The sequence below is a fragment of the Anser brachyrhynchus genome (genome assembly GCF_964034855.1).
Source record: "Anser brachyrhynchus genome assembly, chromosome: 25".
In the NCBI taxonomy this organism is placed as follows: domain Eukaryota; kingdom Metazoa; phylum Chordata; class Aves; order Anseriformes; family Anatidae; genus Anser; species Anser brachyrhynchus.
Genome location: NC_137718.1, coordinates 1,374,711 through 1,398,725, shown reverse-complemented (window position 1 = coordinate 1,398,725; position 24,015 = coordinate 1,374,711). Strand labels below are relative to the sequence as shown.

At 56.7% G+C, this 24,015-nt stretch overlaps 1 protein-coding gene across 4 annotated transcripts in view; it reads left to right on the top strand.

Moving 5' to 3' along the window:
• The window catches only part of SIK3 (SIK family kinase 3), an 84,271-nt gene that overhangs the window by 1,059 nt on the left and 59,197 nt on the right, over positions 1-24,015 (top strand). The gene's annotated exons all lie outside the window — the stretch shown is intronic.

Genomic DNA, 24,015 nt, shown 5'->3' with positions numbered 1-24,015 from the left:
GTAGGGATCAGCCCTTTGACTCCAAGCCGCATCCCTGTTTTCAGCCTCTCTTTTTGAGCCAAGGCTTCTCTTGGATGGCGTTCACTCAAAGTTTGCAAAATACCGAAGCAGAGACTCTTGTTTGCGTTCAGATGGTTGATTTTTCTGGAGAAGGGCAGAATGTACGCAGAGTTGTCTTTGGAAGCTGTCTTCAGGGTTGACAGGACGGGAGCGAGGTTCGATGCTTTGCGTGTGAGTGATGGGAGAGGTGAAACTGGGATCGTGGTGGGTGGGAGGGATGTGGCTGTGCTGCCCGGCAGCTCCCGAACGTCTGCGCTGACGGGGGTGCGGGTGGTTGGGTTCGCTGTGGGACGGGAGGTCTCCTTGTTGCCTTGTGTCGCCGGGCCCAGCGGAGGTGGTGTCTGCGGTGCCCTCTGTGCTTCTGAAGCGCCCCTCGGCTGGCGGGGCAGAGGCAGCCCCAGCGCCCGCGGCTGCGCTGGGTGAATGAGGTACCTGCGCTGGGAGCAACTGGCAGAGTAGCGGGGAGCTGAAACTGGACCTGGAAGCTTTCCTAACTCCAAGGTCGGGTTTCCCTTAAAATCCCACCCTGCCAAGAGGAGCGCAAGCGAAGGGGCTCGGTTTGCCTTCGGTCCCAAGTGCTGCTGGCTCAGGACTCTTCCTTCTCTGCGGAGGCTGTCGCTGCTGGCTCGGGGAGAGGAGGGAGGGAGGGGAAAAGAGCTGTTTGCTTCGGGCTCTGGGACTCGTGGGGTTAGAGGGGAGGTACAGGTGTAAAATACCTCGGAAAGGGCAGATCTGCATGGAAAGTCTTCTTGAAACGGCAGGGGGAACAGCAAACAGCCGCTGGCAGCTTTGTTTTCAGCCCAGCCATACTTTAAACAGTTCGGCTTCATGGAAATGGCTTAGGGGAAAGCAAAGGCGTTGGGAAGCGTTCCCACCGGTGGTCTGCAAGAACCCTTTGGACGTTAAACACAACTGGGGCACGGTTGTTGCGTGCGCTGGCAGCTCCTTCCAGAGATGTGCTCTTCCAGCGGTAGCTGCGTGGACGACCCAGGCGGCGTTCAAATATAGCCACCAAATCCCTGCGCGGACCTGACCCCGTGTCACGTTCCCGTAGAGAAAAGCTGGTTTGCTCATCACGGCCCCTCCTCGGGAGCTGTGCTCCTCTGCCTTGGGAGGAATTCCAGCACAAGTGTCCGTGCGGATTTTAAGAGCGTTGTACCCTGTCTTTTCAGGTTACGGTGAAGATAAAAATTAATAACTTGTGTTCATTGCTGCTCGCGAATGTAAAAGGTGGTCTCTTGATAAGGTTCTGCAGCCTGTTTTCCTTTCCTATGGACATTTACCAGGGCGAGCGGACTTTGATGTGACATCTGAAGATAACAGCTTGAGCGTTCCTGGCTCGTGTTCCCTTTTACCTCTAAAAAAAAGGCAGAGCGCTTTGGTGGCTGTTCTTGTATTAAAGGACTGGGATTTCTGTGCCGTTTTGAAACTGAAGGACTGCGTTTATTTACAGAGAGGAGGAGGAGAGCGTGTGCTGGGCGCGCCTGGCTCTAATGGCCTGGCACGTCCTGCTGACACAGAGCATTGCAGTTTACATATAACTGGATTTCACAAGTTGAATGTGGGTCAGCAGCGTTGGGGACACTACCGAAAGGGAATGTTAATCATCCTAAAGGGCAGGAGGCCTGTATTCGTAATTGTCTTTGCTGGAGCTAATGAAATAGCAAGGGACAGTTGACAATGTGTGCGTTAACCAGGCCGGCGATTTCCATTCAGTCCCTGGCCGCGCGAGGCTGGGATCCTGTGCTCTGTGCGAGCGCCGCTCCCATAGCGGCACGGGAACCGGGGCTGGCTCCCTGAGCGGGACCCATCCACCTGCAGGGTGTCTGGCTGCATCTCCCCGCTTCTGTCCTGCTTCCCTTTGTCCCTTCTGACGTTTCACGAGAAACCCTTTTTCATTTGGGCTCTAAGAACCTTCCGAGCGGCTGAATGAGCCGTTTGCCACACGGCTGCCACTGATGCATCGTGCAAGCGCCCGCGCTGGAGCTCCAGCTCCGCTCAGAGTTGTTCCCAGCGCCGCCTTTCTTCATGAGAGCTGATGGATGCGTGTTAACGGGGGGACTTCAGGAGCACGGGGTGAGCAGGTACCTCCTGTCCCCCTCTCTACGGTGCTGCGCTGCAGGCTTCGGGAGCCGCTGCTCTTGGTTGTGCCCTTCCAGCTGGAGCCAGCCCCGCCGCGGAGCGGGCCTGCGAGTCTTCTTGGCGGTTTCCCTGGTGCTGTCCCAAGTAGTGCGGCACTGTAAATGTTAATGTTAAGCCTTCCCTTCTTTATGAGCGGTGTTTCTCTGAGTTCAAGCCATTGCGCTGCACGTATTGAGCTCCTCGCTGGGAGCTGAGCGTTCGTTCCGTCTCCGTTTTTCTCTCGACATAGCGATGGGAGTTCACGGTGCTGGCAGAGCGTCGCCACCTCCCGAGTCCTGCGACCTGCCTGCTCCGTCGTCTCTACTTTTTTCAACTGTCTCTCCACTTATTTTTAAGTTTCTGGGAGCTTTAACCAGCAGCCGGGTAATGGACAAAGCTAGAACGGTTTGAGCTAGTTTTGCATCATGGCCTCCTGTCTAAGGAGCTACCTGGAGCTGCCTTACCGGGTCACAACCCAACCCGTGACGCTTTAGTCCGTGACAGGACGCAGCCCTTCTGCCATGGCCAGCTGTAGTCCGGTTGGACAAACGCTGTAATTAAGCTGATTTCTTTTGCCAGGTTTCTAAGGAGCTGAGCCTTTCCTGGGGAATCGGAGACCTCGCTGCTGTAGCTGGGAGGGGGTGCTGCTGTCGGAGACTGGCTGTAGTTCCTGTGGCTTGCGTTCGGGTGAACTAGAGTTACCGGTCAAAATCTTGCGCTGAGTTCGTGGAGGTAGGCACCTTGGAACCAGGATAAAAATCCAGCTGGGAGACTTTGCTCCTAATGAGGCTTTGAAGCCCTTGGAGGAGCCTGGCTCAGCCTAGTGCGCGTTGGTGGCTGAACGCGGGAGGCTCCCGCGGCCGCCGTGACGGGTCTGGATTTGTGTCCGTGAAGCGAAGGCAGAGCTGCTCTCGGCCGAGTCGCTGGAGAAGTCTCGGCTGCTGCTCGTTGTCCTGCTCCTCCCGACCCGTGGCACGCAGCAGCGAGCTGTGTGGCTGCGGGATAACCAGGAGCTGGTGGTGTTCGGTGCGTGATAGCCACAGCGGTGCGCGTGGCCGTGTGCTCGGGTTCCCTGCCTCGTCGGAGGGGAATTGTTTCTGGTGCTGTTCCCTTCGCAGTGAGCCGTGCAAGGGCCCTGCCCGGTAACCTCTTCCGGTCCTTCTCTTTTTCAGTGCTTGTTAGTGCTTCATCTGCCCCGCTTCTTGTTGCTCTTGGCCATAAGCAGGGCCAATGGATGCCAGAGGAGCTGGTGATCCACAGCTATTGTAACACCGCTTACACGGCCTTCGGTTCTCATCATCTGTGTGCTGTAAGAGGGTTGTTTTAGGTGGGGGAGAGGTGCAGCGAAAGCCGAGGAGCTAGGAATGGGCCGAGGCTAAGCACAGTTGCTGCAGTGGGGATAAGGGGGGATATTTATTAAGCCCCACAGAGGCATTAACTCTATCAGCCGCGAGCCGAAATAGTGGCATTACACGTTTCATTAAGGCAGTTTCCTCGCCGTAGGAAATAACGTATGGTTACCAAGAGATTAATGCAGGAGCACGGTTACGTGTGAGACCGGGGCTCTTCCTGAGGAGCCTAGCGCTGCGAACAGTTAGCAGCAGGGCTGCACGTAGCTGCTGCCGGCAGCGCTGCCCTGCGAGGGGAGGGCAGGGCGGGGGAATGGCCCCGCGGAACCGGCCCTGGCTCGGCCGCCCCTGGCCGGGGCAGAAGTGTGAGGCAGCGGAGCTAATATTCGTGCCTGCTGCTGTGCTGCGCCGGAGGTAGCGTCGCTGGGAGCTGAGGGGGCTACGGCTTGTGTGCCTCCGGCACGGCAGCCTCCCACCTTGTGCGCAGCATCGCTGCCTCCCGAGCGCTGCGGCTGCCGCAGCAGGTGGCCAAGCGGTGCCCGTCTCTCTTCCTCGGAGGTGCCCCGCGAAGGCTCCGCGGGTGACGGAGGAGGGTTTGGAGAGCCAGTGCTCCCCTTTGGGTTGGAAGGGGGAATCCTGTTAGGAGGAAATGGGGGAATAGCAGCGCGCTGCTGGAAGAGCGGCTCCGTGGTGCTGGACGCTGTCACGGGTAAGCAGCAGCTGAAGTGTGGGGACGTTGCTGCGGGGCTGCCGGCACAGCAGAGGTTCAGGTTTTTGGTTGAAGTTCTGCCTGGCCGAAGAGATTCTTGCGTGGATTCTGCTTCCCTTGGGAGCTGTGAGGGGCGCTGGCATCTGTCAGGTGTCGGTCCTGCGGCCGCACGCTGCAGCCAGGGTTAAACGGGCTCAAGTGTCTCCCCTCGGAGCTTGCGTGGGTCTGACCAGAGCAATTTTGAAATCCCATAGTTAAACCGTTGTGCTCGTTTATTGCAGACGGGGCCTTTCTGCTGATCCCGGTCCAGGGGCTTAATACGCTGCATTAACGCTTAAATGAAGAAACCACCGAGGGCTGATTCATTGTTAGTCATTATGTGTCTCTCTTCTAGGAGCTCTGACCCCAAGTCTCTGCCGTTGAGGCTGAGCCTCGCCCTCCGCTAAATGGCCATCAAAGGGGCTCCATAAAAAGGGAATTATGTGGCTGGCTTCAGCCAAGTTTCAAAGTAGTCGAATCATACTAACCCACGCAAACAAACTCCCACAGCCGGTGGAACCGACACGTTGTGCCCAAAAATAGCCTGGCTTTTGGCTGCGTGTGCGAGGGGAGACCAGCCCGGCTCGGCTGTGCTCCTCGGAGGCCGGGCAGGATATCCCGGGGCTGCACCGGCGGCAGAAGGCAGCCGGTCCTGGCACTGCCATCTCGGTGTGCCGGGTGGCCGGAGCCATCTGCGGGCATCGAGATGTTCCTCGTGGATGCGGAGAGCGGCCTCCGGTCGGTATCACGTAACGCCGGCGGTGGCTTCGTTACCGACAGCCAAATTCCGCGTTTTGTGCCATTTCGGTACCTCCTCGGTGTTCGCTGCGTTGCTGTGCAGCAATCGGGAGCTGTGCCTTCAATTTCTTAAAGGACCTGACGCAATTACAGTGCATTAATTACCAAGGTTTGAAGATCACTTAGAAGAAAAGGAGTCTCTGTAGGGCATCCGCGTGCCACTGCGGGGCTGGAGCGCGAGGCTGCCGTGGTTTGTCAGAGCGCCAGGCGCGGGAGGGCTGGCGGTGCCAGGGGAAGGCGCGCGGCTCGGCGCTGATGGGGATAAAGGAGAACGTGGGGCTCAGGCATCAGATTCGAGTATTGCAAATAAAATCTGGATCTTGAGGCCGTGAATGTCTGCTGCCTTTCAGCAAACAGATGGATGCTTCGTGTCTCCTTCCAATAACTTCGAAAATATGGTTAGTGCCATGCGAAGCAGTCTTGATGAAATGGACCCGGCGAAATGCTTTCAAGGCTGAGAAAGCGTGTGTGGATTTCTGCAAAAAGACACATTTCCTTCAGGCTTTTCCTTCTCTACCAGCCTTCTCAGCTCGTGCTTGCTTGGACTACCTCCCTTCCCGCGTGTCCTCGCTGTGCAGAGGATGCAGGAGCAGAAGCGGCCGTGTAACACGCGCACAAGTGTGACACCGCGCTGCTGGCAGGGGGCTTCTCGTGCGGCTCGGCCATCAGCTGGGGGAAACGCTCAGCCTGTGGTGCTCCCGAATCTCTCTCCTCGGTTGGCTCCAGGTCTGTTTCTGGTCCCCCTCGTGGTGTCTCGCTCAAGCCCAGAGGCTTCTCTCCAGCGGCCGAGGGCGGGCGAGTTGGAGCTGATGAGGCTTCCACTAAAAACTAATTGTGGCGTTCAACAACATCCAAGTCTTTTTAATGGACTTTGCAGGAATCAGCCGATGAGCTGTGTGTAGCCGTGCGAGTCCGACCAGATAAGGTGCTGAACCGCGGCGGGGATCCTGATTTATGGCCGGTTGCCACCGGTGGGGTGAAAGGAGCCGAGCTGTTCGGTGCGGTGCTGCTGCTTGGAGGTGTGTCGGGGTGGCCCCAGCCAGGCAAAGCGATCACTTGTGAGGGGGGGCAGGCGTTTGGGGACCCTGGGGTCGCGTTTGGGGATTTCTATGGGTCGTGTTGTATCGCATGTGCGGAACCTGGGTGGGCAAAGCCTCTCGTCACCTGGGTGAGTTCCTACCGAGGCGTCTGTCCGTGCTTTGCCTTAGCTGGCGGTGCCGCTTCTCGCCGTGTTTGCTCCTCGGGGTGCCTGGGGGAGGAAGGCGCCGTGCTCCCCCTCGCCCCGAGGCCCGGAGCAGCGCCCGCAGGTGAAGCAGCAGAGGCAGCTAAGCTGCCCCGCTGTGCTGGGGGCCGCTCTGCCGGCTGGCTGAGCCTGGGGACCTCGGCTCTGTGCACTGCCTTGGGATAAGGAGGCACTAATCCCTAACCTTGCCCATACTTAGCTCTGCAGGGGAATAATCAGCGCTAGAGAAAAGCGTTCGCCTTTCGCCACTCGCTGTGAGTGCCCAGCCACGTCTCTGGGCTTCAGACGTGCTGGTTTGAGCTCAGCAGCGCTGTCGGGAGCTCTTTGCTCTTTGTGCTTGCTCTTCTCTCTCCAGAAACGCTTGTAGGAAATCCTTGAGCAGTAATCTCGCCAGTGGCTCTGTCAAGGTTATCGGCTGGCCTGGAGTGCGGGCGGCAGATCCCGCCCGGGGCAGCGCGCGTGGCGTCCCACGGGGCTGCAGCCGCCCGCGCTCACCCTCGCGTGCCGGAGCCCCTCGGGTCACCGCAGGGACTCCTCCTGGCCCCCCCGTGCCCTGCTTGTGCCACTCAGGGTGCGGTCGGCTCCCTGGGCTCCAGGTGGCTGGGAAACGGGAGCGGTGGCTGCGGGAAGCTGGTGCCGCGCCGGGTGCCTGCGTGTCCCCGGGGCTGCTGGCGGCTGGGGTCAGAGGGCTCCCCCCAGGCCCATTGCTGCACGCCGCAGTTGGTGCTGTTTTCTGCGCGTGTAAACGTATTGTTGAGCAGGCTCGTCATCCAGCAACCAGCGAGCAGCGTGCTCCTCGAGTACGAAGCCCGGCTCTGTTCTTGCACCTCGCGAGCATTCTGGCGCAGCGCGATGCTTGCCGGCTGCGCAGCAGCAGTTTGTTCCCGAGCGGGGTCTCATCGGAAACCAACAGAAATCATCCAGATCCATCCTGGGCACCGGGGGTTTAATATCTGGCTTCGCCTGAGCCGCTTTGAGGAGCGTGGGATTGAAAAGAAGCTTTCCTTTCTCTGTTAGCTGGCCGCTCCGTGTCGGTAGGAGCAGAGCACGGGGCTGCTGGAGGAGAAGGAAACCTCGGCGCTGACGTCCGCGGGGCTTGCTGCCGCGTGGGCGGTCGGTGCCCGCTGCCCTGGCAGAGGTGCAGGGGCTGTGCATTTCCCACAGCGGCTGAGTTATATGGGGAAACCTTTGCTTAGTCAGAACAAAATATTAATGTTTTTTTCAGCCAAGTTGGGACTCGGATTACATAGTAAAAAGACGAGCGAGGGCTGACTGTAGGTATTTTCCCACTCAGTCGGCGCTCCTGCCGCTTGAGTCATTTGCGAGCTGTGTGGGCCTTCGTCTCCACTTCCCGCTGTCGGTGTGCCGTGGTGCTGCAGGTCCCGGGCCGGTGCGGCAGGCAGGGCTGGAGCGTCGGCTGCTCGTACGCTGTCCCTCCGTGTGTGAGCTGCGATGGTTCAAGAGCTGCGCGACGGGCGTGGGGCTGCGGGGCCGTGCCACCTCTCCTCTCGGGCATGGCGAGGCTGCACGCCCGCCTCCAAAGCAGTCCCCGGGGCGGCAGCCCTGGCACCTGCAGCCGTGACTGCCTCGGTTCCCGGGGAAGAGAAGCTGCCCTCGGTGGTGGTGAGGTGGCGGTGAGCTCCAGGGGTTGGCAGTAGGGACTAGGAGGGAGCTCTGCTCAGCTGGGTCACGCTTCAGCGAAGCATCTGGCTTGCTTTTTAATGGCTGCAGCGAACTGGAATGTTTGACAAACTCCAAACAGTCATTCAGATTGTTTACCTTTCCTTGATAATTGTTCCTAAATAACAGAGCGCAGTTGTACGACTGCTTTGTAGGCCGGTGCACGGCTTAGCTGTTTAATTCTTGGGCTCTTTCTCTTGGATTTGTAAACAGCCCACGGGGCTGCGCCAGCACCAAATCGCTTTCTGATGGCGTGCCGCGAATTTGTTCACCGCTTTCCCTTTTGGAAAGGTGCGTAGCTGTGCGCGTTTGCTGCCGAAGGAATCGGCTAGGTCAGAACTAAATCAGGAGACCTAAAATCCCAAGACTTAAGCCATGGAGGAATTTCTGTCGGACAGAAGCCGATACCCATTGGTGTTCCCTTGTGCCTGCTCGCGCTGCTGTCTGCACACAGGTGGTACGAGCTGGCAGGTGCTTCTCTCACGGTTACCGTGGTTTGGTCAAAGCCATGCAAAAAAAAAACCATCGAGGAGCAATAACTGGTTGGGGTGCAGGTACTGCTCGCTTTGGGGGGCATATGGAGGCGAGGTGAAATCTGTGCGTTCCTGTGGTTTGGGCTCTTTGAGGCCAGCAGCGGAGGGGCTGCGCGGCACCGACACCACCAGCGAGACCACAAGGAGCAAGCCCTGCCTGCCCGTCGCTGCCTGAGCAGCGTGGCGGGCTCGGAGCCGCGCACGGTGCAGCTGTTCGGAGGCTGCCCTTGGCACTGAGCAGGGCATTAAAAGGTTCGTGGTGTTCGGTTACAGGCGCTGCTCTGGCCAGAGGGGCGTTGGAATCGACACGGCGCTTGCCACGGGGCCGGTCGAGGCTGTGGCTCCCTCACAGACTTCGTGGGGTGGAAGCAGGGCCCACTGCACGGTGCCACCGGGGTGGGAACGGGGCTGGCCCATGGGGCTGCCACGCGGGGACGTGGCGCTGCCCTGTGCGGGGCGACCGAAGGAGCTTCAGTGCGGTGTCAGGTGTGCAGAGCTCGAGTATTGGAGAGAGGAACAAAGGGAGCAACTTTAGAAATGGAACGAGAGCGAGAATCCTGTATAAAACTTGCTTATTCCTGCCTTCTTTGCTTTGAGTTCGTCCTGAAGGCGGGCAGTGGCAGCTGGAGCAGCCGTTCAGCTGGCGGCTCGGCGTTTCACTGCTCTGCTTCCCCTTCCCTTTCCGAGTCTCGCAGCACTAACGTTAACTGGGCCGTTTCACCGTAGGTACCGTTCTTTCATTGCATAAAACGACATGTAATGGTCACACACACGCGCACCTCGCTGGAGAAGCTCTCGTGGCAGCTGTTTGAGGAGCTCGCTCTGCCTGCCCGCGGTGGCTGCTGCTGCACCGCGTCCCGGCGGCCAGGTCTGCGCGTCCCGGCGCTCGGCAGGGAAGCGCGGCTTCCTGACACATTTGCATCGCAAACCCTAAGTCAGCAGTTTGGGGTTTTGTACGGTAGGGTGCCCTGGCTTGTTTGAGTGAGTCATAATTCAAATAGTCACCAAAGCAAACGTGCTTGTCCAAACAAGAGGCGCTTTGCAGAGACACCCAGGCAGGCTGTTTTAGAGCGAGTTACAGATCTCCGAGGCAAACAGCCGAACGCCTTTGTTTTGCCACATGGAGGGCTTGAGACTTGAACGCCCGGCGCATTGGTCCTGGTGGCAAGGCTGCGCTCCTCCTTGCCCGAAACAAAGCTAGCTGCCTGTCCTCCTGATTCAGGCTGGGGGGAAAAGTGGTTTGGGCCAGGGGGACGTACTTTCCTTCCCGGGTACCGAACCAGAGGCTGCTCTTTGAACAGCCTGAGATGGCGTCCTCCTTCCCCTCTGCGCAAGGCTCAGCTGTGCACCCGAGTTGGTGGTGGCAAAATCCAGTGCCTGAATGTTCAGGTGTTTGTTAGAGAACGAAGATCAGCTCCCAGTTGAAAGAGTGATTAGGATTGCTTTTTTCTTTTTTGTTAGGAGTTTTTTCATGCTAAACGTGTTTTGAGATCGCGAGTTGTAGTTCCAGACGTGTTTGTTCTGATCCTTTGGCTTCAGCTGGCTTTGTGCAGAGGAGGGTACGGGTGGCTCCGCAAGATCGCCGCGTGTTGTTAGCAGGACTTGTCCCTGGCTTTGTCTTCAGCCTCCTTTAAAAACCCGCAGTGCTAATTCCTAGCTTGAGCAGGAACAATTTATGATGTGTGACTTCAGTGAGTCACCTGATCCGGAGTCAGAGGCAGCTGTCAACCACACCGACTTGAACACGCTCCAGAAACCCTGTGCCTGATGCTCCTCGCAGCGAGGGCACCTCCGTGGCTGCGCGGCGGGGCTGCGGTCTGTGAGCAGGGCCCGGGAGCCCCTCAGAGACCCATGGGGGAGAAGCAGCGGTGTTGCAGCTCTGCAGTGCTGCTCCAGCTCGGCTCTGCCTCCTTCCATGGTCGTGGCTGCTCGCCCGCCTCCCCACCATGCCCCGGCGGAGCGGCCGTCCGCTGAGCGGTGCTGTGATAACCGCCCCGTTTCGGTTCCGTTTCGGTGCCGTTAGGAAGCCGGCAGCACCCCGGCTCTGCTGCTGGGCTGAAAGCGTTGCAGGACGCTGCTTTGGCTTTGGGTAAGGTTTGTGTTCGTATCGGGCCCCTCTGTCCTTGGGCTCCTGTGTTTGCTGCTGGCTGTCGGCGCTCCCCTTGGCGGCAGAGGCGGCACGGGGCCGGGCACCCAAGCCACGTGCCTCCGCGGCTCCCTCCCGGCCCTCGCAAGAAGCCAGGGTCGTGCTTCTGGCGGAAGATCACACAGCTGGCGGGAGGCCCGAAGGAGAGCTGCGGCCCGCCCCGAAACCGGGTCCTGCCGAGGTCCTGGCTGCTCGGCCCCGGTGGAGGCCCGGTGCTGGCGGCAGCTCAGCCCCGGCCCTGCAGATCCCCAGAAGGCAGCTGTCCGCGCGGGCCTCCAGCGAGGCGGTCGCTGCCGCCTCATGGAGCAGAAGAAGTTGGGAGCAGTGCAGAGCTTCCTTCCCAGGTCTCACGGCGTTAGCGTGAGCACGAGCAGCCGACAGGATCGCTTCAGACGTCAGCGGTTTGTTTTCTAGGAGGCAGTCAGCTGCCAGCTTTTGAGTAACTCCTGAGAAGATGCCTAATGTAGGAGCGGGCTTGGTTGTTGGCGTGGACACAAGTCAGCCCTTGAGTCACTCGCTCGGTGATGGATGCTCGCCGGTGCCCGTGGAGTCAGCCTGCCCGCCTCCCTTCCTCCGCACCCTCGGGAGGATCCTGGGTGTCCGGGGCTGCCGGTGCGATCGCAGGAGACGTTGCACGAGGGACAGAGGCCGAGATCTCGCTTTAGGAAGAATGACAGCCAGCGTCCCTGCGAGCCCTCGCTCACCCTGCGCAGCTGTGATGTATGCGCCTATACATTCACGTGGGCTGGAATTGTGTCTTTCGGCAAGCTGCCTTGTGCACCTGCGATGCACTTTAGATCCGCGTTCGATAAAAAGCAAATTAGAAGTTAGAAGTATAATTAGAAGTCGTCGGGGAAATGCTCTGAAACCACTAACGTCGTTTTGGAAAAATGTGTCCTTCGCTCGCGTGTCCGCGGAAGCGTTTCCTCCGGCTCTTCGCTGCAGGCAGTACGCAGGACGGGGCAGCGGCCGTGCAGAGCGTCTTCTCGGGCAGGTAGCAGCCACGAGGCAGGCTCAGCCGTGGCAGCGCGGCCTCTGGGAGCAGCTGCAAAGGAGGGCTGCCGGACAGGGGCAGTTCTCGGCAGTGCTTTTTAATTGGCTTTGTCTTTTAAAACCGACAGGCAGTGAGATCTGGTAACTGCGTGTGCAAGGGTTCCGGTGCTTCTTTAGTGAGCCTCATTCAGCAGATACTGATCTCCTTCTTGGTCACCTCTCTTTCCTTCCTCCCCTACTTCGGTGGCAGAAATACTAAACCTGAATGAATTCCACACCTCCCAAACTTATTTAGGGGCTCGCCTGCCCTTAAGGTACTGCTTCATTTTTTGATCTTCCTTTGAAGGAGTCGAGAGTCCCCGTGTGGTGTCAAACTTGCTTCTGTTTCAAAGGACGCAGGTAGCAAGAGTTACGTTTTGCAGAGGTTTGGTGGCAAGCACACGTGTTACAAGTGGAAAAATTTTGAGTGCGTAGCTTCTGAGCGTGCTTTGAGGTGAGTTCAGCGTGAGGGTTGGACTCCAGCCTTACAGACAGGTGAGGAGAACTCCGGGGCGGCGTTGTCAGGAACGACTACTTCCAAGGTCTAGGAACTGACGTTAATTTCTGACCTGTAAATGAAATTTTATAAGCTCTTAGCTGAAACGGATGGTTTCCAGTAGGTCAGCCCTGCTTGTGCCTGTGCCATGCTCTGTCTGCACACACCAGGTGAGCTGCGGTGCTTTGGAGGTGGACGTGGGTGCTGGCGATCCCTGTAAGGAGCCGTGCTGCGTCCAGCGTGGGGCTGGGCAGGTGCTGATGGCCGTGATAAACACTTCGTGAAGGCACTGGCCCTTAGCGCCGTTTGTCCAAGCTGATGAGCCTTGTCCTTGATTTTTCCCGAGCGCCTCAGATCATCCCAGGAACTTAGCGCTGCATGGAAAGCGACGTGCTCGTCCAGCTGGTAGGCCTGGGAGCCTCGCTGCCGGGGCCGGCCGAAGGAAGAGGCAGCGGCGAGGTGGCTCCGGTGGGGTCCGGGGCCATCTCTGCCCCTGGGGAGCCGGGCAAGAGAGGGAGCTGCCGCTGGGCTGGATGCGGAGCTGCTGCTGATCTGCTCTTTGTGGCTAGGTAACGATTTATTTTCAGTTAGGCTTCTCTGGTCTCTAGTATATTACGTTTTTCCACATATAGTGGAGCCGTAGGCTTGAAAAACTTGGGGAGGGAAAGCTGTGCGTTGTTTGAGAAAGCTCCTGAACCCCTCTGCTTTTATTGCATTCATCCGGCCAGTTCTGTGTTACCTTCATTTCCTCCCTTGTAAAGCAGATTGAAGGAAATGTGCTGGAGAAGTACCTCATCCTGCCAGATGAATAATTCTGGAGGCCAGCCCCCAGCTAATGTCATTACAGCGGCAGCCCAGGGGAAATTTGCCCAGGGTAGCTCGGAGTGCTGACAGCAGGGCTGTGCGCTGCACGGCTAACTTTAAGGCCGGTGGCTTTCCCCAAGCTTAATGGAAACCTGAGTGCTTCCAAATTTTGTCAGCCACTGCAACAGGCTCCTGGAGCTTGCGGAGCTGCTCAGCCGCTGCCTCCTCTTCAGGTGACCGTCGGTGAGACGCGTGAAAACCCAGGTCCCTGTCAGGGCTGCGGCTGTCGAGGCAGCGCCCCGGGTTCATGGGGCTTGGACGGAAAAAGCGACCGGTGAGACGTCCCCGTGCTTCTGGCCCTGGGAACCGGCAGGGCAGCTGCGCGGGGTCTCGGAGAAGGTTAGACCCAGAGCCCAGGAGTGGTAACTGCAAGGGTGGCAAAAACCAAGGATTTCTTTGGCTACCAGGTTTTTAGAGCCAAGTCGGTGTTTCAGGAGCTGTTTGAAACACCAAAGATTAGACACTTGCTTTACGAATAGGAAAATAGCTGTCGGTCTGCCAGCGATTGATCTGCAGGAGCTGACTTGACCAAATACGATGAGCCTAGCAACAAAGCCAGGGGAATTGGCTCTGCTAACAAGGCCATCCTGGAAGGGTTCAGAACCCAAAGGGCCTTGCAGTCACTTCTGTGCCGCTTGGCCTTGCCTCTCTCCGCTCGTTTCGCTTCCTATGATCAGTTGCTCGTAGCTTCCAGGCTCCTGCAAAGTCCTCTCTCGCTCTTAACCGAGGAGCAGGAACGTTGATGGTGAACGCTGGCTTCCGAGAAGACTAATTTCTCTTTTCCACATCAGTGTCACGCTGGCTGTAGCCTTTCTGTTGAACAGGAACATTCAGGTTGTGCAGATGAAGTTTCACGAAGCTGGCTGACAATGGGCTCTTTCTGCAGCGAGGTGCCAGGCAGGGGAATGTGCAGTAAAGGAGCCGTGTTTCACCCGGGTCTGTTTTCTTAACTACACAACCCGATCTCACATGTACCTCTGCTGGTAAGACACCTTATAAATCGCCTCACTTGGAGAAAGTAGGTGGAAGGAGATGAAACGGCGAGAACATAGATGTGAATTTAGTCTGAATAGTGGTGGTTTTGTTACCCCTCAAGGTTCCTCTCCTTGATTAAAGTAGTACAAGCTTCTGTTATTTCTGAGCCTTGACTTGGGCTGGGACAGCAGGGACAAGAGTTGAAGCTTTGCAGCCTGCCCGTGATGTCCAAAAAAAGCCCGGTGGAAGTGCAGAGGGACTCGGGAGGCAGAAGCGGGAGCAGTACCTCTGTGCTGATTCCGTGCAGCTCTCCGGTTCGTGGTGAGATGTTGGTACTGCCGAGGGGTTTGAGTGACGGCACTAGAGGCGGATGAAGCTTCACCTTGCTCCGTACGTTTTGGCTTAAATCTTAAAGCTTCATAAATAAGGCGGCGCGTCTCAATAAACCTGTTCTTTCTCATTTGTTTATTGGCGAAAAGAGGATTAAAGCTGGCTTTTAATACTTCCCTCTCATTTCCCAGGTCTCTAAGCAGAATGCTGTTGTGTGGCTTTCCTACGAGGAGAAAAACTGAAGTCCTTCTGCTCTTGAACAGCTTGACCCCCTTCCTCAGCGCCCTGCTCTCAGGGGAGGAGCAAATCCCTGCAGGGGCAGATGAGCGCTCGTGGGGTCTGCGTGCAGGCCGTTGCCTGCCCCGAGGTCACCAGGGGCGAGTGACAGGGAGGTGGGGAACGGCGCCCAGGGTGGCAGCAGGGACGAGCCTCCTTGGGGCAGCCGTGGCTCCAGCTCCTGAGAGCGCCCGAATCGCTCCGCCACAGGCTAATAAGGGAGGGGATGCTCTCCTCATGTTGGAACCGGGGTGCTGTGTAGGAAGGAACGTAAGATTTGTATCATCAAAGGCAGAAAGCAAGAGGGAACATGATTTTGTAGCCTGGTGATGAGGGAACTCCCCTGGGAGGGGATAGGCATCGGTTTCCATCTGTGCTCCAGGGACTGTTTATGTATTTTGTGTTGAGAACTGTTGGATGCAGCACAGCCAGAGCTGCAGTCCTGTGAGCAGCCAGCGAGTTTCTGAGCAATAGTTTGGGCAGGCTCAGATAGCTGGCTGTATTCCGCTGCCGCTGAGGCTTGCTGTCCTTGGCTTCTCTCTTCTGCCGGGCGTTTTTAGGAAGGGGACCTGGGTTATTTACAGGTGACTGCAGGCAGTCGGGTTACTGTAGCTTGGTGCATTAATACATCCCAGTTGCGAGTGTCAGCCAGCCACGGGAGCCCTGCCAGTCCTTGGCAAGTGCAGTCTGTTGGTTTGATCCCCTTCAGATGAGTGGTGTGAAGATAACCGAGGGTTAGATGACTGCCTCAGCTTCTGCAGAGAGCTGTCGGGAGCCGCGCGCTGACAAAGGACCGGTTGTGTGTAGATCTCGGGATTAAGAAACTTCTTTTCACTTCTAACTCTACTTAAGTATTCAAATTGTTAATGAGAGAGAGAGTATGAAAAACTAGCAGGGTAGGAAGCAGGGTTTCCAGTAAATCTCAAACCACAAGAGGTTTGTCATTATCTTGGGGGTGGGGGGGAGCCCTGTTGTCTATTTACTAGAAAGGAACCAAAAAGGTGAGGCTCGGCTCACAGACCCAACACCTTCTTACTTTTTCAGACGCGGGTTTGTAAAAGGTGGAAAAAGATAAGCTGCTTGCCCCTCGGAGAGGCGCACGAAACCAACGGCTGGCTGTCGGGAGCAGAAGCTGCCGGGGTGGTGGTGCACGAAACAAGCCTGGTCCTGCAGCACTTTGTTTAGATAAAAGATACTGGGAGCGTTCGGCAGCAACCTGCAGGGGCTTCAGAGCACGGGGTAACGCGCTGAGCCGCGCGCTGGGCTGGTCGGGTGCGCTCAGCCAGGGGCGCGTCACCCTCAGGGCACGGTGCGCATCCCGTTAAAGGCCACAGGGCTGGGGTTAGGGCAAACGAGCCGCGTTTCTCAAGCGCTGCCCTGCTGCCTCGGGGTGGGACGCGGGCCGGTGGCAGGCACCGGTGGCCCGCCGACGTCTCGTGCTGAACCCACAGCCCCCGGTGCCGGCTGCTGCCAGGCCGGCGCGGTTCTCGCTCTCCGCAGCAGGACCCGTTCGGATCGAGGCTGAGCTCCCGCAGGGCCTTCGTGGCGGGGCGATGCCCGCGGCGGCTGGACACCAGCAGGCTGTGGGACAGGGAAGGTGTTTCAGCGAGGTACACCTGCTGCTGCGGAGGCACTGATGCTTCACTAGCAGACACCCGTCCCCCGTTAAGAAGCCATCGGCTCATGCAAAAAGCGAAGGGTCTGAGCTTTATATAACCAAATCCGTTGGCTCTAAGGCTTTTCAGAAACAAATTTTGTGACTGCGCTGGAGGCTAATTACAGCAATATGTATGCCGGCGTTCCGTAGTGAATCAGAATATCTTTGGATCTATCCATATGCTCTTTGTTGCGTTACTTTTCAGCGGGCATGAACGCGGTCCAGGAGGGGGCTGAGGAGGGTGTGTGGCGTGGGAGAGCTTCCAGCGTGCCTCCTGTTTGGGTGAGCTCGCTGCCTGGCTTCCTGCAGGGTGCTGGTGCGGAGAGCCTGGTCTGTGAGGCAGCGATCTGCTTGTGTGCTGTTGCTTTTTAGATCATAAAATGTTGTTGGCCCGTAAAATCGAGCTGGAACGGGTAACTTTAAAAGTCTTTATGTAACCCCCTTTACGTAAGCCCCTTTGTTAATTAGTCATTTACTTAAACAGCCACTGAATAAACATAACTGCATATCTGCACTTCTTGAGCATAGCTGCAGAAGCCCAGGAAGGCGTGCGTGTAATGCAGAGCTTGGGATCTTCAACCTGGGCTTGCATCGTTTTATTTCTTCTCCCTAGATAGATAGCTACAGTGCTCCAGCAAACACTGCCGTCTCTGAGACGGGGACTTTCTTCCTGCAGTGTTTGAAGAGGCGTGTGAGTTTTACACCGTGATATGCGTGGCTTTGGGTATGGTAAGGATGTGATAGGACTGAGAACCAGCCCGAGATCCCAGCCCCTTCACGGCTCGGTGCCTGCGAGGTGCCTGCCCTGCGCCGGCGCTCGGGGTGGGTTAGGTCTGGCCCTGTGCTTTCTGTGACTCTCACCCGGTTGTTTTGTACCGCGGCTGATGAAAGCAATGGGTGCTGTTCATCCTCCTTTCTCCACACCTCTGCAGTGATGTACGGCTGAAGCAGGGATGAGTAATGCTTTTTGAAGAAATGTTACTCTAACCTTTATGCTGGATGCGTCGATTGAACATTTTAATCTCTAGATTTTCCATTTCATTGGGATGACTGTACATTCCTATCAAGTGATTCATTTGATTAACATAAGTTTTCTACGAACCAAAATATCTCTTCAGACCCTCGGAGCACACGGGCTCTTGAGCACAAACCCGTACTTTTGTGGCTGGAGTTCTGCCTTTGCCGTAGCCCCGCGGGGCGGGCAGACAGGTCGGCGTGTGGCGCTGCCCTCTTTGTCCGCTTACCGAACGCCCTCGGTTCCCTCGCATTCCATTTCAGTGACGTTGGAAATCTTTTTTCTTCCTTCCCCAGAGGGACCAAGCAGAGCTGTTTACCCTCAGCTAGCCGGCTTCCCAAGGGTTCTCAAGTACCGTAAGGCTGGGGGAGAGAAGGGTGGCCGGCGAGATCCGGGCCAGGAGCGCTGACGTTTGGTCTTCGTCCCGTCAGGTGCTCTGCCATCACCGCGCTCCTCTTGGTTTTCCTCCTGCAGCTGCTCCCTCGGCTCTTCGGCCTTCCGTGGGCTGTGCCAAAGCTCTGTCCTAAAGCTGCCGGTGCCGGAGCGCGTGCATCAGTGGTGGGAACATGACTGGCGTGTCCTGGGGGGTCCGCAGGTGGATAATTCCAGGCCGTGCCTTGCTCAGGTTTTTTCTTGGTGGCTCTGAAACTCCCCTCGACGTACACCGTATCTTCGTAGAGTTGTTCGCCTGTGTGGCTTGTTTGCAGCCGCATCTTCCTACGCGGGCAGTACCCTGCTGGCTCATGGTCTGGTTTGCTTCATGGGTGCGCCCGTTGCTCCTCGCCATCGAGATGTGCCTGCTGTGAGCTGTGCTCCGTGGACGAGCTGTTCGCAGACAATCAGCTGGAAAACAACTTCAGCAAGGCAGTGTTTAAATATTCTGCGCCCCTTGGTCATCTTGAACTGCCCGGTCTGCGCCAGGCGTTGCGCGTGTGGCAGGGCCGGTGCTCGGAGGTGTAACGGCGTTAACCCTGGCTCCCGTCAGCGCAGGGGCTGCAGCAGTGACACGCCGCTGGGCTACGTCACTCCCGACGCTAATCCTAAAGCCGTACTCACCTGTGGTGGGGTGTGAATCCACTCCTTTGACTCTTCTTTTTGTGATTTTTTTAAACCTGGAGCCTTGCCAAGCCTTTAATCCTGCTGGCACAGCAGCTCTCCCCCGTGCAGCTCCCTGTGTGTGCCGGGGTGGTGCAGCTGGCTGCTCCGTGGTCAGGTTTTGTGCTCTGACCTCCGAGCCCCGTGGCTGTTTGGCATCGCGTCCCTCTTCCCGTTCCCAGGCACTCGTGAAAGCCGTAGCCTGTAAGGAACACGTTTTTGCAGAGCCCCGCTGATGGGAATGAGTTACCCTCTGCGGGCTTGTGGCTTCTTGAGGAGGTGCACGTCCTGGCCCCGGCCCCTTGCAGTTATCTCAGATGTCACTGTTAGTTAGTTGTTCTCGGAGACTCTACTGCATTTCACAACCAGGGAAAAGTTCTCGTTTCCCCCGGGGCAGCTGCTGCATTTAAAGAATTTTTGATAGCTACTGGGATAGAAAACTCCGTTCCGTTTTGTACCTGTTTTATAGGAGATCAGGCTGATGTGGCTGAAGATCGTTTCTCAGCTTCTCTCACGTTCTCTCCAGAAGGTTCTCCCGCACCGTGTAAGCTCCTGTGGCTGGGCCAGCTCTGCCTGACTTTCTCCTCGTCGCTCCCCAGCCCTAACAGAATTGCGCGGGGCGCGCAGGGAAGGGTCCTCGGGTCGAGGCGAGGTTCTGCAGCGCTTGGCTCTCGGCTGGCTGGTGCGTGGGGGAAGGCCGAGGCTCTCTGCCTGCTTACAGGAAATGCTGTACGGTGCTGCTCAGGCAGGGGCAGCACATCGGTGTTTCTGCTGACAGATCTGAAGCGGTGAGCTTATGCTAGTGGAGCTGGTTTCTGTGCTGTGAGCTGGAAGGTAAGCGGACGGCTGGGTGCACGCTGCGGGGTTGCGCTTGGGTTCTGTAGCACCAGAGTTGGGTCGCTTCGCTGGGGAGAAGGTTTCTTGGGTTTCTCAGGGCTGCTGCTGAATCCCGTTTGCCTCGGGTGGAGACTCTTGGCACTTGTAGCTGATTTCGCAGTGAGAGCAGCCCCTTGGAAATGACATTTCTGAATGCTGGGCCTCAGAAAGAAAACCAGGCATGGCTGGCGTGGTGATGAAGGGGAAGTTGTGTTACTGCTGAGCGTTCCAGTTCGAAGTACCCTTGAACTTTGCATGCTCTTCCATCCAGAGTGGCTGCTTGGTGGGGAAGCCTGTGTTGAAAGAGACCTTCCTGGAAAGGTTGGGTGGCACACGATGTGGTTACGGGAGCAGCCCGCCCGCCCGCATGTGCGCCTGGCCTGACCAAAGCCAAATCTCTGCGTGTCAGATGCAAGCAGGCACAAGTGGGGCTGCTGCAAGAGGTCGGCTTGCTGGCCTCTGCGTCTGGTAGCGTGTGCTGCAGCGAGGAGAAAGCAGCACTGAGGCACAGGCAGCCGTCTCTGCTGGTGGCCGGCATCCTCCCGTGCTCTGCTGCTGGGCTGAACGGTGTCGGGACTGCACTGCCACACGCTGAAGGTCTATTTTAGTGCTTTTATTTAGTCGTAGCTGGTTGGGATTTCGATATGTGGTTTTAAATTTATTTGGGCATGTCTGGAGGATAAGAGATAAATGTTCCGCATAGAAATAAATTTGTTGGGATTGGGGAGGGCAGGGGGTAAGGGGAGGACTGGGCGGAGGGAGGAACAGCATGCTGCCTTGAAGGCTGAACGCTTCTCGTGAGGTTCTCTCTCTTTCCAAGAAGAGATACTGCAGTTGAAACGCAAGCTCTGGGTTATCCGGTTTCTAGCAAAGACCAGTTTGTTAGCGTTACCAGCCTGGCAGTTGGCGAATGAGCCTTTCCTCCTCTGCATTTAAAGAGAGAAAATGGTGCTCAGCCTTGCCAGATAGGGGCTTTATTTTCCTGCTGGTATAGTTTAAGTTAATAGAAATCTCATTTATCTGCTTCTAGTAATGCCTGTCCCTGGAGAGCAAGGTCATCACAAATGGTACAAATGAATGAATAGACGAGATCGGAAATGTGATCTGAAATTCCTGCAGGCTCGCTCATCTTGCACCCTCCGTGTGTCAAGGGAGACCGAATTTACGTCACTGTGCCTTACATAAGAATCTATAATGTGATAGCTTCTGAGGTTGTGTGGGTCTTATGAGGCTCCCGTATAATTGGTTCAGTATGCGCTCAGCGGAGAGCTGCGCAGCGCTTCTGTGCCGCTCTGCAGCTGCATGGAGAGAGTTGGTGTTAGGGAGCCATTTCTCTTAGGTCTGTGGATCCCTTTTGGCTTTAATATCACGGTTTTCTCTGGTGCTGCAGCTGTTTCAGACTTCTTGGACTTTGAGTGCGTGCTAGGTTAAAAATGCTAATCGGTGGAAGAGCACGGCTAACTTGTAAATTGGCTTCCTAAGGGCAAACAGTCAATATTTGGATAAAAGGTTGATATCAAACGTGAATAAGCAAGGTACTGTGTTTGGGTGGCTACGCTTCTTCACGCTCTCTTGTGTGGCTGCCATACATCAGTCTTCCTCGAGATCAGTCGATCTCTCGTTAATTCAGCCCCCTGCCCCTTCTGGTCGTGCTCCTCAGAAGCAGCGATGCGTTTGGAAGCGCGTTGACCAAGGCGCGTTCACCAGGTAAACAGAACTACAAAGCTAGCAGGCGTGGCGCAGAAGAATGGTGCTGAGCTTTAGGAGACGGCCATACAGCTACAGCCAGGGCCACCTCTAATGGTGCCAAGTGAGAAGTTTCCTAAGATTCGCCATTTGCTTTTGGGCGAGGGGTGGGTTTTTGTGATTGACCCAAATCTGGGCAGTTGGTTAGAGCGATGGGGGTGCGCGAGGAAAGCGAGAGCCCCGTTACCCGCTAGCTTCCATTCTGAAAGCGCTCAGAGGAGAGGACTCCAGGAAGGGGGACCCCGGAACCGTGCAGGTCGCTGCTCGAAGCGTGCTGAGCTACTTGCAGGCCTTGCGGCACACGCGTGAGGGTTACCTGGGAGCCGAGCGGTGCCTCAGCTCCGTGTGCCCTTCCACACCCCGCGTCCTGCCCCTGCCTCCCTGCTCTGCGGTCGCGTCCCAGCGCCAGCCGGCAGCAAGCGAGCTTGTGGCTGCTCGGCGGCCGTGCTGCTCTTGACATTTATGTAGTGGTCTTGTGATACTCCAGGTTTAGAAAGCAAGCAGCTTGTTTTACTGGCCGTGCCATTCGATATCTGTACAGTGTGAGCTCCAAGCTCAAATCCCCTCCGAGTACAGTACAAGTGGGACAAGTGCTCTCAAGCCTTAGAGCTCGAGGGCCAGGCAGGGCGTACAAAGCCCGTTCCCGATACGGGCAGAGCAGGCTCGCTCCAGGATGGAGGTCGTGCCCACAAGCCAGGACTCCGGCAACGCTTGTGAAAGAATCACTGCAAAGCTTGCACCTGTGCTCCTAATTTTGTTGTGTTTTACTCTTGTGCAGGAACACGGAAAAACTGCTTGAAGTGTCAGAGTGATGGATGTGGGACCGGAGCAGCACTGACCTAGATAGGGAGAGCTCTTATCCACCGAAGGTGTCGGCAAGCTACAGCTCAGGCAGCTGTCTCCAGATCCCCCAGTTTGTGCAAACGAGAGCTGACTGCTTGTTGTCGGAGGGCTGTGCCTAATCCCGCCCTGTCCCAGCACCTGCGTAGCTGCCCTCCAGGCTCAATTTACAGCATCATTTGGGCAAAAAAAGAGTTTGTATGCCCCAAACCCTCTCCAGCACCCGCTTCGCTCAGCGTGCTGTGCTGTCTGACATTGTCCTTAGGACAGATTTTACCTGCAGACATCTTCTGGCTGTGGCTGGGACCTCTCCTCCGTACCTCTGTCCCACGGGAGCAATAAAAGAACCCCTGCTTGGGGTTCCGTGAAGGGTTGGACATCTTCTGGGGGGTGGCACATAGGAGGGTTGCAGGCGACTTGGGTGCCTCACAGCTGAACTGCAAAAGCTGTTTGCTGCATTTCTCTTGCCCTCAGAACGACGTCCGTGGGGGCACGATGCGTAAACGTGGGACTGAATTCGAAAGCGGCTCTTTCTGCCGGCTGCTCGGGGAGGGATTTTATTTTTCTGCTGGACTCCGCAGCGACACGGGCTGTTTAAGCGCGTTGTAAGAGGGACAGACAGGCTGCGCTCCGTGCGGTGGTCGTCGCTTGCAGAAGGCAGCAGGACAGGCTGAGATCTCTGCTGGAGCGAGGTAGCGGTCATGGGGATCTGCTCCATATATAGGCCTCTGCTGCGCTGCCATTCTCAGTTCCTTCAGAAAAATCTTATAAGGAAAATCAAATCCTGACTTGGCAGCCTGTCTGTCTAATCTTTGGTGAATGCAGATGTGCATCTTGGAACAATTTACTCCTGGTTGTGTTTAGGGCTACCAGAGTGACTGTTTATTCCCACATATGGAGCATGGTTTCAGAAGGTAATTTAAACAAATGGAGTGCCACTTCCAATTTTTCAGGCTTCCAGTTTAGGAGCCAAAACTGTTCTCCCGGCTCCAGCTTGCCCACCCTGGCTGTATCAGTTCCCACATGGCCTGCCAAGTTTGCAGAGAGCCTCCCGCAGCCCCCTTCCCCTTCTGGTGAGGCGAAGCCCCCCCGGCCCGGAGCTGCCGGGGCTTTGCTCCGGGGGCGGCGTGCGGGGCTGCAGGCAGGGGACCCGGCACCGTGGCTCTGCTGAACGAGCTGCCTTTGGCTGTGTTTGTGGGGCTGGGGGCTATACAAGCTTCTAGCTGTCCTTCCGTACCTTGTTGCGGTTAAAGTTGGGTTTGGAACAGCAGTTTAGGTGTGTGAGAGTGTCAAATGCCCTCACCTGCAGGGGTTTGTTCTGCAGGGTGAAGTTTGGCGCTTCTGGTTAGCGCCAGCGTTGTCGCACCGAGTGTTATTTCCTAGCAGTGCCCTTCAGGAAGGCCACTTCGATAACAGCAGATGAGCTTTATCTGTGTGGCGTGTTGGGAATCGGTGGGAAACGTCTTCCTCCGAGTTCTGTGGCTGTCAGACTGAGCCGGAGCTCTGGGAGCATCCGCGGTCACCCTGCCTGCGTGGTTCCTGTGCGTTACACCAAGGGTTTGATGATTTACAAATATTTGACTAGAAGAGGTTGATGGTTTTTCTTCCTAGTGCTGAGCTGAGCAGGATGAGAGAGAACCAAACTTTTCCTGTAATAAAACGATCCAGCCCCACGCTTGATTTCCTGGTTGAAGTGATGGGGGGACCCCCCGAGGAGCGGCAGCCCAGCGAAAGGAGCGCGGGGAGCAGCACAAACCTGCCCGGGGCAGGCTGGGGAAGGAGAAGGGGTGTGCAGGCTGTATCGCACAGAGCCTGACAGCGGGTGCTCAGGAGGACGGGTACGAAGGCAGAATTGCTGGTGCCGTGCTTGCAGTTTGAGCCGTTAATTGCGTTGCCACTTGGTTTACAAAATGAGTTACCTGAATGTACGGGTCTCTTGCTTTTCTGCGCATTTTGCTGTGCTTACAGGGTCTAGGATAACTAAAATAATTCAGAACTCCACCAGTTTGTTCTTGGGAAGGTAAATGCTTTGTTTTCTGCTGAAAGAAAAATCAAAATGTGTTGTTAATTTCAGGCGCGGTTAACACCTGCTGCACCGAGTGCCTGTCTGGTCGCTGTGAGGAATAGGAAATAAG